Raw genomic sequence first — 14643 nt, 5'->3', positions numbered from 1 at the left:
AGATATGTTTAGATATTTTATTTCAAAAAATCACTCGAATATAAAATATTTTTATTTTTATATACAGTATAACTCAAATAAAACACAAAATACAGTATAATTTTAATTGATATTTTTATTTCTCATTTTCCAAAATTTAATAAAACATCTTAATTCAAATTATTTATTACTATTTACAGATATTATGAGATATTCTAAACTTCCAAACGGAACTAAATCATCCCAGAAATTCCCATTTTCATCTTCATTGTAGATTAATCTCAAGAAGATGGAACTGAAGTATCTGAAGGGTAAAGAGCAACTATTGTGTTGCTAATAAAACTGAAAAATACACAACTTGTACATGCAGGAGAGCAGGCACGGGTTTAGAAAAACACAAACTTCTGTTAGGACGCCTAACCTCCTTGCCTGTAAATATTATACAAACAACGGACAAAAATGACTGGTCATCCCATAGTGGAACTTAAACAATAAACTCCACTGGGCCACTTATGGGCAAAGCAATGAGATATTGTACCCAAAGCTCAATTCTGGAACACATGCAGTCCTGAAATATGAAGAGGCCAAAAAAAAAAAAAAAGTTACATGATGAGATGCTCAGGGCTTCCTCAAGGCAGATGCTGCACCCATCACAACAGCCAAGACAAGGCCAAGACCAGCACCAAGGGAAGCACCCACCGCTGCAGATGTTAAGGAGAACGCCTTGGCTTGGGAATCTGCACTTACATCCATTGTCATCGCAGGTTCTCGTGCCAATTCCAACATAAGTCTATCTCTAGCAAGTTCCTTTAGATTGAAAAAGGAAAAAGAAACTATCAGCCAAAACAAAACGGGAGCCAAAATTTTTGTTCATAAGCATGTTCCGTTACAAACAATTTTAAATTTAACAGATCCATAGAGCATAAAAAAAATGATTTTTGGTACAATCATCTAAAGTTGAAACAACATATCACAAACTAGAAAACACGTGACCTCACTTAAGTATTCTTAGGGCTTGTTTGGACACTGGGAGTATCTCAAAATTCTGTGAATAGTAGTGAAATGTTTTAAATTAAAATGTTTTATTAGATTTTGAGAAAAGAGAGAAGAAGTTGAACAAAAGTATTATAAAGTTAAAAGATTGTTTGAATATAATTTTTTAATATAATTTTTATTCTGAAGTTTGAAAAAATTATATTGATTTTTGTGTTTGGTTTTGAAGTTTGTAAAAGTTGTATTGTTTTTCATGTTTGGATAATGATTACGTAATGATTAGATAAAAAAGTTGAAAATTTGAAATTGAAAAGTGTTTTATGTTTGAGTGATGTTTGGGAATGAAATATGAGAGGGTTTGAGAATTTAATCTCTCGTCTCTGTTCAAACGTCCCCTTAAAGTCTTCCATGTCCTAGAATCCAAACTTCATACATTATTACGTTTATACCGACTGTTTTGTTTCTTACAGTAGTCTTAAAGTTCTCCACGGGTGTCTCCTAAATTTAGTACTTCCATCAGTCACTCGTACTTCTTCTTCAGCCCTAACAACCACATTAGTTCTAAACAATATTAGGCCAACTAAATAAGCTCTTCTATTAAAAAAAATATTTACTATTTGGTAACCATGTCTAAAACACTTTCAAATATGTTATATCTGTTTGGAAACAATATAAATAAAAATGTCCTTTTTAAGGTAGAAATGACATTAAAGTTGTAGTGTCGTGCCTGTCATAATATCAGGGCAAAACTGTAATTATCTGAAAATTGTATAGGTATTTTCACCTGTTTTTTTTTTTTTTTTTTTTTTTTTTTTTTTTTTTTTTTTAAATTGCAACTAGGTTCTGCATTATCCAGAAAAACATGTTTGAGCATGTTTGATGAAAAACATTATTTTTTTATACTTTTTCTCAAACGTATTTTTTAGCTTATTTGAGATTAAAATGTACTTTAATATGTAACACCCAAACAACCCAATTTTATCATTATAGAGCTTTCAAGGCTATTTAAGTACCTTTTAAGATCCCTAACGCAACCCCAAACAGGCCCAAACACTAATTTCCTTGTCTTTTAGTGCAATATGAAGTTAGATGTTACCTGGAAAGAGGCCTCTGCATGGCTCTGAAGCACACGGTGGACCAGCTGACAGAGTGACGAGACACCCTCCATTGGAAGAACGATATCTTTCTTCTGGAAAGGCCTCCGAACCAGATTTAGAGGGGCAAAAATAAGTTTTTGAGCATCCATCCTTCCATCAGATGCTCCAATTGCATCCAAAGAAGAAGCACTTGCAGCACTGGGTATAACATATGGACAGGAATTGATAACTGCAGTTGCACTTAAAGATACTTGGTATGCCTGTACAACAGCATCAACTGCTGCTTTTTGCTGATGTGCACTTACAGAAAATTTATTTGTTATGGCGAGGACCCAAGGGATTCCGAGTGATTGGGCCTCATCTAACATAAGTGAAAGCACTGGCTTCTGTTGTGACACATCTGAGTGATTGTATCGAGGTATTTTATGGGACAAGTTATGCACAAGAACAATCAAATCTGTCTTCTGACTTAGGTCACGAATTCCCATCCACAGTTCATCCCTGAAACGAGAAATCTCCCCATTCAGATCCTGCAGCACCAAAAAACATTATGGGAAAGAAAGTAAGAACACAAAGTCCAGGATTATGCCAACAATACACAGGATAGAGAAGATGACAGCAGCAAATCTTTAACACATGAGAGTTCCTTCTTAACCTAACTACCTCACTTGTAGAAGCAGGAACTATATGTATACTCTGCCCAAGTTCCATGAATTGTCAAACATCAACGCTTCAACTAGGTCCATTTCTCCGTAAAATAAAATTGGCAACTTCTGGTGGAACATTGATATTAGGAAAACTCACACTGCTATGGCATTGTGAACCTCCCCTCAGGTTAAGTAGGAAAGAATATCAAACATTTTATATAAAATATGTTATAAGAGCCAAAGTGCATGGGTCACCTCTCAATAGCTTGATCAGCTATAGCTACAATATTCTAAGCATTTAATAACTGCGCGAAGATACCACGAAATGTTACTTAAAAATCTGAAACCAAGATTGGGTAACAAAATTATTCTTGAACAATGCTATCATCTCAGGTCCTATCTAAAACAATTTTTTTGCCATATACACATAATTTTCACTAGGTAATTTTCTCCATAATTGAGAAAACAGCACAATTTATTGAAGTCTCCATAATTTCTAAAGTGCACATATAAATTGATGAGACCCCAGGAAAATGATTTTCAATTGCTCATTGTAAGTGGAAATAAAAAATATACCAGCAGTTTCACTAGAGAACGTGAATGAAAATAGTCAAACAAGGCTTTCACTAAAATCTTGACATTAATTTGCATGATTACATTGAAACTTAGGGTATATTTGAATGTTGAGAATTGGAGAGAAGGTTTGAGATTAAGTTTTATGGGTTTTAGTAAAAGTTTTGGGTCGCACTTCAAGATATGTTTGGATAGTGAAAATTTATGAAACAAATTTGTGCAAAACCTTTTACTTATATAAAAAGAATTATGGGAATGTGAAGTGAAATATGAGTGAAATAATTTTTGAATGAGATGCCTTTGAGTTTTGTATGCTTGGGAATGAACTTAGGGAAAACTTGAGAAATGGAGAGAATACTCAAAGCTTGAGTTGTCAAACATGGACTAAATCATGCATTCTTACCTCAAGTGGAAGATGGTTCCCATTTGCCTCCAGTGGTGCATTTGGACAGAAAGAATGATCGGGATTTTAAAGATTGGGAATGCTCTCCGGATTATCTCGAGTATTTTTTTTTTTTTAACAATACCTTATTTCTTTGGGCTTACCAGTAGATTTCAATGGATGCAGTTTCCATGATTTCCATGTATTTATCTCTAGTTCTTAATTAGGTGCATTCTCTTTTATACGTCATGTGTACTTGCTATGCCAATTTTTGGTATTAATAAAATTTGTTTGCTTAACAAAAACAAATTCAGGTGATACTAAATAGAGCAGCCACACAAGTGATTGTGTGACTGGCCAGTACTATGAATATTTTATTTTCCTACATTTTAGGGGGAGGCAGCACTGGATGTAGGCAACTGAAGTGTTTCTTCAGTTTTATTATTTTTTTTCTAATACAGTGAATAAAAGATGATAAGTGGAAAAGAGTTGGATAAGAAATGCCCCATAAAGAGGAAACATCAATTACAAGTACAAGATGAATACCTGCAAATTTATCCCTGCTGTGTCGCAGTAGCATAACCCACCAACAATACCCTCTTGAACATCAGCCTCAGGGAGCATGCTCTCATTATTGGAGATAGTGTGCACTTTTCTTTGACGAAGTATTGCCTTAAGAAGAGCAGTTTTACCAGCACCCTACACAGGACACAGGTCATTTAAGTTCCTGCATAATTTACCGAAAACAAAGCAAAACATATTTAGCTAATGCATACATTATATTTATCACAATACCTCAAGGCCAAGTAGCCGGACCCTACGAATTCTGACTTGAACCTCCTTAGATACAGTAGCAAAATCACTGGTGCAGAATATGCGAAAATCACCCAAACCTTCAGCATAGATGAATTTTTCATCATGAAAGAATCCTGAAGTATTTACATGAGTAAGATTGGCAGCATCTGAATGAATAGGAGGAGGCAACAATGTATCTGCCACTATCTGATGCTTTAATGGCTGTCTCAATGGTGCTCCAACTACAACCCGCATCGTTTGCAATTCTGGCTCCACTCCATAATTTGAAGAATAAGCTGGAACCGAAGGAAACAATTCTACTCTAGTGGAACACCTGGATGGGACAGAGACATAATCAGGATGCATCCCATACCAAAAGACAGCTATGTAAATTGGGGAAAACATGCCACATAAGGAAGGCCGGGTATGTTATTAGCCAAATAAGAAATACAGTCAAATTTATATTGGCTTAATGCATGGAAATTAGAACACATGATGCAGTACAAGTATTGACCATTTTGCATGAGAAATACAGAAGGTCTTGTAGAGAAAAGAAGGTATTGTAGAGAAAGAAGAGGCTAAGTTTTTTACATAGCTCCTATCAATGATGTTTGTCTCAATAGCGTATTTTATACATATACGATACAATGACCAACTTAGCCATGAACTTATAAAAAAAATGACCAAATTAGCCATGTAGCAAATGCATCTACTCTCAAGTCCCCAGCTTAAAAGAATAAAAGACTAAAGTTAAAATTGAAAAGAAAGAATAGAGTATTGTAGATATAATTGAAACAAAATATTGAACAGAGAGATAATGTACACTTCCTCAATGGCATTCTAGTGCCTCAGTTTTTCTAATGAGCTTAGCAATTGGCAGTTTGGAATGATACAAACTGATTTGGCTCAAATTAAAAGATCCTCTCAAATAAATGGTCCCAGCAGAATGCTTAAAAGAATATATATATATATATAGCCAACCCAATTAGTGAAAAGGTTCAAGAAGCTTAATCTAATCGGTTGGAAAGACTTTGCTTTGTCCTATTAAGTTGAGAAATTGAAGTTTCTAATGCTAAAACATAGTTTTTGTATCTCTGTGTCTGCTCAAAAGGCACCAGTACAAAGTGAAGAGCGTATTGGTCAGGTCAAAGCTCAACAGGTGTAGCAAAAACAATGTTTTATCAAGACGGTACCAAGAAGCATATATTCAAAAAGTAAAAAATATATGACAAGAACCACAACCATTGAAAATTAGTTTGCAAGAGTCAGTGTAGGATCCAAAAAAGACACCAATCATTGAAATGATTGATGACTGTTACCAATGACCAAAATATTGCTCTATCAGATCATCTTAAGCACACAAGGATTGGAAAATTCAGTGAAAAAAAAAAAAAAAACGAAAACAAAAGAGAGGCTGAGGCGGGGTTATAAAAAGGACAATACCAGTTACCGTTCACTTGAGCATGAACAAGTGTGCAGAGATGCAACCTCAATCCAGTGATATCAACTTTTAGAAGATCTCCATTCTTCTCATCAGGTACTCCATTCCATCCAAGAGGAGCGATTGAAGTAGCTGTGTGAATGACTGGAGACTCCACAATATGCCCAAGCTCAACAGCACCTGCAACTGAAAGACCAAGCCACTGCTGTAGATGTGGAAACTGTGGCTGTTGCTCAATTCCAAGGAAAGATGTAGGATTATCACTCATGCATTGGTCATAGATTCTGCACAAAAGATAATTCCATCAAGAATGAGATTTGCAATTTCTGAATTTTCATTTTAATTATGTCAAAAAGGACCGTACAGAGTTCGCAAAATTTGGATGTTTTATTAGTTGGCCAGTCTAAGGAGATGTATTATTGATCATCCTAAAATTCATAGCTCTGAGAAAATCTTTCCAATTGGACAATGGAATAAACCACATCACCACTTCAGGATCTTAGTTGTAAAATTTATAGAAGTTGCACAAAGAAAAAAGAATAAAGGAAAAACTATAAAAGCTCAGATAAATTAATACTGTTCTATTTCTTTAAATCACAGAGAACATGTCGGTCAGTAATTTCGGAAAAACTTTTAACCTGCCTAAGAAACTTTCTTTGTCCAACAACAGTGTCCACTGTCCATGGATCCAACACATAATTTGAATTTCAAAAATCTAAGAAGGATTTCATCGGACAAATTGCAGATAAACTAAATTAGTTCAGAGCTAAGTTTTTTAAGATAATAGAAAAACCAACAACATTCAGGAACCTGGCAGCCAATGTAACCACTGACTGTTATGAGAGAATTACGGAGAGGATTTTATGGGATTAGTTTTGTAACATTGGGCTGGAAGACGCGGTTGTAAATTAGGTAGAATTAGGTACCGACTGCTGTAAATAGTTGACATCCGTACCTTCCTATGTGAGCATCCTATGTAAATATATTTTCTACATAAATGAAAGAAATCCGAGAGAAAGGTATTAAGACCAAAACTGACATGGTATCAGAGCCCCTCTGATTTCGTCGCTTTGGTCTTAATCACGGTGCGATTTTTTTTCTTGGGAGGATTTTGTTCACTGATTCAGCGAGTTCTTTCTTGCTCTTAGTGGGTCTCAGTGCTTTCTGTGGGATCAAACCTTGTGGGTTTGAATTTTGGTGGCTGTCAAAACTTTTCCAGAGTTGCACAACTCTGTTCTTGTTGTGGGCTAATTTTTTTTTGGTGGATTTCTTTTGGTGGCTGCACATACCTCGGTCTGTCGGCATTTTCTGGTGGTGCCTGTGTGATTCTCTCGGTGCTCTTGGTTGTTGTGAGCTGTTTTTTTTTGTCGTGGGTCATCTGCTTGCAGCAGTCGGTACCTAATTCTACCTAATTTACAACCACGTCTTCCAGCCTAATGTTACAAAATTAATCCCATAAAATCCTCTCCTTAATTCTCTCGTAACACTGACTACTAATTTTGGGGCAAAAGGTATACAAGCATAACTGAATGGCAAAACTGTCAAATATAATATGTACACTTTCAGTAATACAATAATTCACACCTCTGAAATCGAGATCTATATGACTTCATGGAATGTGACTGAAATAGTTCCTTTAACTCCGTAACAACAGATTTGACCTGAAAATGTCTTTGCCAGAAGAAAGTAAACAAAATGAGAGATCCCAGGAGATACTACAACCAACTACTACTCATAACCATGACAGGCTGTCAAGAATTTAAGATTTATCCCACAGAAATATTAAAAAGCTTGCCAATCCAGAGAGAGGACCCAAGAAATAGGTGGCTAACCAAAGGAAGCGCATACCGAGGTTGACTTTGAATAATCTGCACCTGACAGTGATTCCACTGATGAATTCCCCAAGAGATAAAGCTGGAAGGAAAAATAATAGTTCCAATAAAGTCACTAAGATAAAATAGACTCACAAAAAAAGACTAATTTATATGGAAATAAGCATGTGAAAAACAGAAACCTCAATAAATACAAATTATTATGAACAACAGAATGTAATGATGCCTATCATATTTAGAGAAAGCAACACAGAGGTGCACACACTTCATTTGCCAATGGATTTGGTCGCTGGTAAAAGAATTGGGACCTCTCAGGTCATTTCACAAGCTTATCATTCAAGGCACAGAAAGGGAATAGCCAGGAACTCAAATTTGCCAGCAAGTCAGTGATGTCAATATACAGTAAACAAATGGTCAGGGGACCACTACAAGAATCAATAGACTACAACAAGGCAGTCTAATGACAACGAAGTAATTAACATAAGCCACCAAAGAAACAACAAAACATAGATTGCTGGCAAGTAGCAACACCATCAACATCTAAACTTCGATAATATCAGCTACTAAGCTACTTTTCCACCTTTCATGCAACTATGTGATTATAAACCATTATAAAACCAAACAAAACATGAGAAATGAAGCATAATATCCTTATATACACCTGCCCAAATGGTACATAAGAAGGTAAATAAGGCACCCTGCGCCAGTTCCCACCATCCCCAGCTTTCATGTTCCCTTGTTCTGCTAACTTTCCACTTGTTGCTACATCTGGTAGAACTTTATCAGTATCAGAAATTGGCTTAAGAGAAATGCCATCTGAACCCTCCTGGATTTCAAGAGATTGTGGTTCAACTACATCATCTTCAACCCAATTTGCTGCAACAGAATCAGCTGAAGAAGACGTTTCTACAGAGTTAACTCCTTTTTCTCTATATTTGTTCAACTGTCTCCTCACACTCTCCAAAGGAACAAGCCTTGAGAGTGTCCAAAATGATCGCTGTACAGGACCCAACCCCAAAACCAACTGCTCCCCTTCATTGTCTTTTAGCTTCTCTATCCCCTCATCATGTTTTAACATTGAAAAATTAGAAGATTCAGCTTCAGCAGGCATCGGTTGAGCCTGATCATTATAATGATGAAAATATGCTGGAGAAAGTATTCGGGGCACCAGATCTTCTGGAATGCAGTAACTCTTGAAATAATGCTGCCAGCCTTTTTTATTAACATAACTGAAATAAAATACCAAGATAAAAAAACATGGATTTGTCACCTCAACAAAAAGGGGGAGAGGAAAGATATTTAGGACTCTCATTATTCAAAAATAACATATTAGCCAAGAAGATTATTAGAAACTTACTCTCTTAAAGCAGCATTTCCTACTGGTGGCTGGGAGAATGTTATACATTTAATTAAAACTTTATCACCTTCCTTTGATGATGATGCAACGGCTATAACCCTCAAAATGGCGAGGGTAGCTAAAGCTGCAACCTACAAGGAAAACATGGGAGTAGAGAACAGATATATCAAATTATACTACATCAATTAATCACACACAAAGAACTGGCAAAACTATAGTTTTCAATTCCGTTCCGTTCCGGCCATTCCGCCTGGAATTTTCCATTCTGGTGTAGTACTCGGTACATTATACATCCTCATTCTGTTCCATTCTAAATTACGACCAGAATTCGCACTCTGGGCCCTATTCTGTTCCGGACAGTTTTAATGGCAGTTTTGTAATTTTTTGAGTTTGGATGGCATTTTTGCAAATTTTAAATCTACATGGTATTTAATTAATTCTAAAATTCAAAAGGTATTTATATAATTTTTATTTATATATATAGTTAATCCCAAAATGGTACCCAGGAATGCACCAGTACTGAAATATTCTGTTCCAGTACTTAAACCGGAATGATCACCATAACGGAATTTAAAACATTGGAAAAAACTGAAAGTAGGATAATCAGACTCACTGCTCCACCAAGTGAATGTCCGCATAATACAAGTTTCCGCTTCTTCTTCTGAGCAAGCTTTTATAGCTCCAAAGCAGGTATCCCTTTAGCACGAGCCAAAAAGCCCTAAAGACAATTGGAACAAAAAATAATTAGAAAAACACAATACAGACGGTATGCTACAAGGACCATCTCTAGGATGGAGGAACAAGAAACCTACATGTTAGCATACAAAAACATGAGTGAAATCTATGGTAATTAAAAACAGGACTAGCTGGGGGAGGGGTGCGGAGCTAGACTCATGTAATCTAATTGCTATAAGACAACTATTGTTAATGGTTCTAGGACAGTCAATGATCAGTCAATTTAGAGATCAATTTAAAACTCAAAAAAGAAAAAAAGAAAAACTGCCTGAATGGTATTTCTTTCACATATTTCAAATATTTTGTACAGTGCATCAACACATTAGCATGGAAAAGAGCTGCCTAGGAAAATGAGAAAATGTTTGACATATGACCAAATGGACCATGAAACTATAAACTGCTATCTTACCCGATGGGCAGCAGGTTTAGATTTATCTTTAAGTTGCTTAGATTTTGTTTCGAGGGGATTCCCTAAGTATTCCGAATTTCCTGTTTGACTTTCATGTTGTTTAGATTGGACAGCATCAATTTCCTCAGCATCTTCCACGGAATCATGAAAGATAGCACCTTGCAGTATATTTGCATCAGCCATGACATCCCTCAATTTGTACAAAATAAAATGAAATAAAAATCATAAAAATTATACAGACTAATAGAAGCTGATAAATACATTCTGCCATGCTTACTTGTACTGCTTTGTTCCGACAAAGGAAGCAAATAATGTGTCACCTGCTTCTGCCAACAAGTACCTGCAACAAGCAGGATACAAGGAAGGTATATGATAAACCACAAAATTTAAAATCCCTTTTTTTTTTGGAAAAAATATAAATAAACATTACTTATAAAAAAAAATTTGAAGGAAACAAAAAATATACATAGGTAGACATATAACGCTTATATTTAATAACAACTAAGAAGTGAGAGTATGTTTCTTGGACCAATAATTTCACGCTACCAGCGGGTACCCGCCTGCCCACTGCAATTAAGAATTTAAGATTATCTATATGAAAAAAAAAAAAAACCTAAAATCCTCCACATGCCCCTTTGAATCTGAAAGATTATTACTTAACAAAATGAAGTAGTAATACGTTGGTAGAAGAGAAATAACTTCAAAGAAAATTCAGGAAATATAGAGCCGAACACACCCATGTGGAACATGATCTGAAGAAGGTTGCACACGCTCCAAAGAAACAACTTGTCCTCCAAAGTCAGCCTTAAATTTATTTACAGCTCGAACCAACTCATCAGCAGCCCTCTTCATGCAAGGAAGGATGGAAACCATAAGTTAAAGCAAAGTCATTTCAGTGACTAACTAGCATCAATTAAGAACCATTCCACAACCAAACAGACCCAATACGGGTCCCAACATTGTCACAGTTTTATTGCATTCTAACTTTGTAAACTGTCAAGATGAACAACACCATAGACAATTAGCACACATCTGTAAGACTGACAGAAATATTTACCATTACATACTACATAGAGCCACCTTCGAATCCAAACAACATCAGGAGTTGAGGGAAAACAAAGTTAAAGGCAATCCACTGATTGCCTCGCAAAAGCCCGAGATAATTATAAATGACAGGTGTCAATGTCCAAAGAAAATGCATGGACAGTGGACCTTCGCCTTCTTCGTTGTACCTGACTGTGGTGTAGAGGCCATTTCAAGTGACATCTATTCTGTATTGTGGAGTAGACGTGTAAGGCATGTCCTTTATACTGTTGACATGGGAAGACTTGATTTGTAAAAGACTTGAGAAATGTTTGGAAACAATTTTCATCTAATCTCATTCCATCTTATTTCTTTCCCAAATATCATTCAAACGTAAACACTTTCAAAATAATCATTACAACTTTTTCAAACTAATTATTACAATTTTTCCAAACTTTCAAATAAAAAACATTTCAACTTTTTCAAATTTCGAAATAAAAATAATATTAAAAAATTAATTTTATAATATTTTTTATTCAACTTTTTCTCTCTTTTTTCACAAAACCTAATAAATATTTAACTCAAACTATCTCACTACTATTCTCAAACCATCTTTCTACTATTCACAACATTTTCATCTCATCTCATTCACCAAATATTCCCTTAAATTTTAAATTTCTCTTGTAAATCAAGTCTTGCCATGTTATCTATAAGGAGAGTATGCTTTACACACAGGCTTACAAATAAAAATTTTCAAAAAGTAAAGGCATGTGATCTCTATTTATTTTTCTTTGGGGTCCTCTTCAAGATTTTTCTTTCTTATTATATTTTATCTTTTCTTTCTTTCGGGTGCTGGAGCTACCATTAGGGATCAACCTTATTCATTTTCATAAAATATCTCATCTCATCTTATTTAATTATTATAACTTTTTTAAATTTTTATATAAAATAAAATAATCATTACAATTTTTTCAAATCTCAATATAAAATAATATTAAAATAATATATTCTAATAATATTTTATTCAACTTTTAATTTTAATCTCAACTCATCTCGTCTCTTAAAATAAACGAGCCGTTTTTTTTTTTTTTTTATATGTATTTTTTAAATATTTATTTTTAAAAAAATTCACGAGAACATTAAAAGCAAAGTAAAAAAAAAAAAAAAAAAACTGAGCGGTAGCGGTGAGTATATCATTCCCCATCTTCTCCAAATCCTCGTTTTCCTTCTCATTTTCTCACCTCTCTCATAAACCCAACAATCAATTCTCACTGGTTTGGTTAACCCATTTTATTGCATAAAAGAAAAAAGATTCGAGACCACTATCCCCATATAGTCTTATGCTAACTTTAGATTATTCAACCTATCAAAAGCTTCTCCAGAGTCGCATACCGTGTAAACGCACTCGGAGAGGACCATGCAGCAAAGAATGTCCTGCAAGTCCGAGACGGACTCGGCCTTGAGGGCATGGCAGAGATCGTGGAGCTGCTCCTTGCGTCGCTCGTACTCTTCCGGGATCCTCTTCCTCTGCTCTGTGTCGTCGTTATTCCATGGCCATCGCATCGGTCGTTGCAGCGGCCCCCACGAGGCCTTGAGGATCTTGGCCCGCTGGTCTCTGATCCACGAACCCCCCCTGCTCAGAATGGACTCCATTGGTGCCCGTACGAGAGTAGAACTTGGGGGATCGAAGAAGGAAGACGAGATCCGGGAGTGCGAATCTGAGTGTATTATTCCACTGCGAGTGATCTGGGATATCGAATCTGAGAGTTCGATTGCAACGGCATACATTTTAAAAACAGAAGTGTTAAAGCGACACGTAGAGAGGATTCCGACAGCCGTCTTTACTCCTTTGACTTAGCTATTAAGATACAAGAAATTGTTTTTTCTTAAAATATATAAAAATATATATAAACAAAAAGTAAAAGAAAAAAAAAATTAAATTAGATGCCTTATTTGTGACTGTAGGGCACTCTTTTTTAAAAAAGAAGTCGTGCTACTTTGTTGCTTATTTTTTAATTATATTTTTATTTTTTATATTTTTTTAATATATTTAAATATTTTTTAAAAATAAAATAGATACATCAATATATTAATATATATTTTCTTAATCATTAAGTAAAATAATAATAATAATAAATTTAAATACACGACCGATTAAAATAAATAAGCAAATTTAAAAAGACATATTAGTATTATTCTTAAAATATATATATTTTTTAATCTATAATTGTTAATAAGCTGTTAACAAGAAGTTGCTAGTCTATATTTTTGTATGGGATTAAGATGACTTGTCATATGAGTTTACCATATTAGCAAGAGCATGATTGGCTAATAGCATATGACCCGATTTTTTAAATGAAAAATTTAAGTTCAAAACCTCTCATTCCCTTTATATATATATATATATATATATATATATAATAAGTTTACCATATTAGTGGTTTGTAAAATGAGAAATGATACCAATAAGTTGGTGTCTTTCTGTAAAATATATATATATATTTAGAATTTATATGAAAAAATTATTTTTTATAATAAATTTTATTTTTTTTAAAGTAAGTGCACTGAGACTTGTATACTCTAAAACTTTCTCTAATATTACTCGCATATTATATATCATTTACATCTTTTAAATAGTAAGGTTTAGTTTGTACTATTGTTATCTACACAAACTTGTAAATCAGTTTTTTCTTTATAGTTGTCTTAATAACATACGATTTAAATCCTATAATCTACCCAAATATGTGAATAATTCTTTATAATTATACAAAAAAGTGTTCACAAAATAATTTTATAAAAATAAATTTATAAGTGATTTGATGTGAAACGTCAGAAAGTTTTTTTACTATAAAGTAGATATGACATATCAAATAAAATTATATTAGTTTATAAATTAACTTTTGCAAAATTCCTTTATGGATCATTTGATTATCAATTCGTGGAAATATTTTACTTCACTAAAAATAAATTTCTTTGTTAAATTTTTATGAAAGTTGTAAGTTAATTATTTTCCATGTATCTAAAGAAGAGATTTCTTAATTCTTTGTCTTCTCTTAAAATAAATCCATTTGTATTTTTCAAAATACAACATTTGAGAATATAACGTCAAATTATTAAAATTGACATGTTAAATCATTATATTAAAAAAGACTAACACTTTATAAGTTAAATCCTCCCCTTTTTCCTTTTTCAAAGGCCATGTTCCAAACTATCCAATAATTTTAAAAGGAGAAAATCAAATTCATCAAATATCTTTTTTTTTTTTTTTAAAAAAATTAGATTATTCAATTTCTTGAGATAATTAACGTACTTATTACATAGATAAGGGGATGTGGAATACGTGTGGATTAGAGGTTATCATCAAAACATCACTTTAGCAA

The 14643-nt window shown here is 34.0% G+C and overlaps 1 pseudogene; it reads right to left on the bottom strand.

Annotated features, from left to right (window-relative positions):
- Nucleotides 1–209: 209 nt before the first annotated feature.
- On the bottom strand, nucleotides 210–13110 carry LOC122294407 (annotated as a pseudogene).
- Nucleotides 13111–14643: the final 1533 nt, after the last annotated feature.

The sequence above is a fragment of the Carya illinoinensis genome, chromosome 14 (assembly GCF_018687715.1).
Source record: "Carya illinoinensis cultivar Pawnee chromosome 14, C.illinoinensisPawnee_v1, whole genome shotgun sequence".
Classification (NCBI taxonomy): domain Eukaryota; kingdom Viridiplantae; phylum Streptophyta; class Magnoliopsida; order Fagales; family Juglandaceae; genus Carya; species Carya illinoinensis.
The sequence above is the reverse complement of the archived record's forward strand: the minus strand, read 5'-3'. Positions and strand labels throughout refer to the sequence as shown.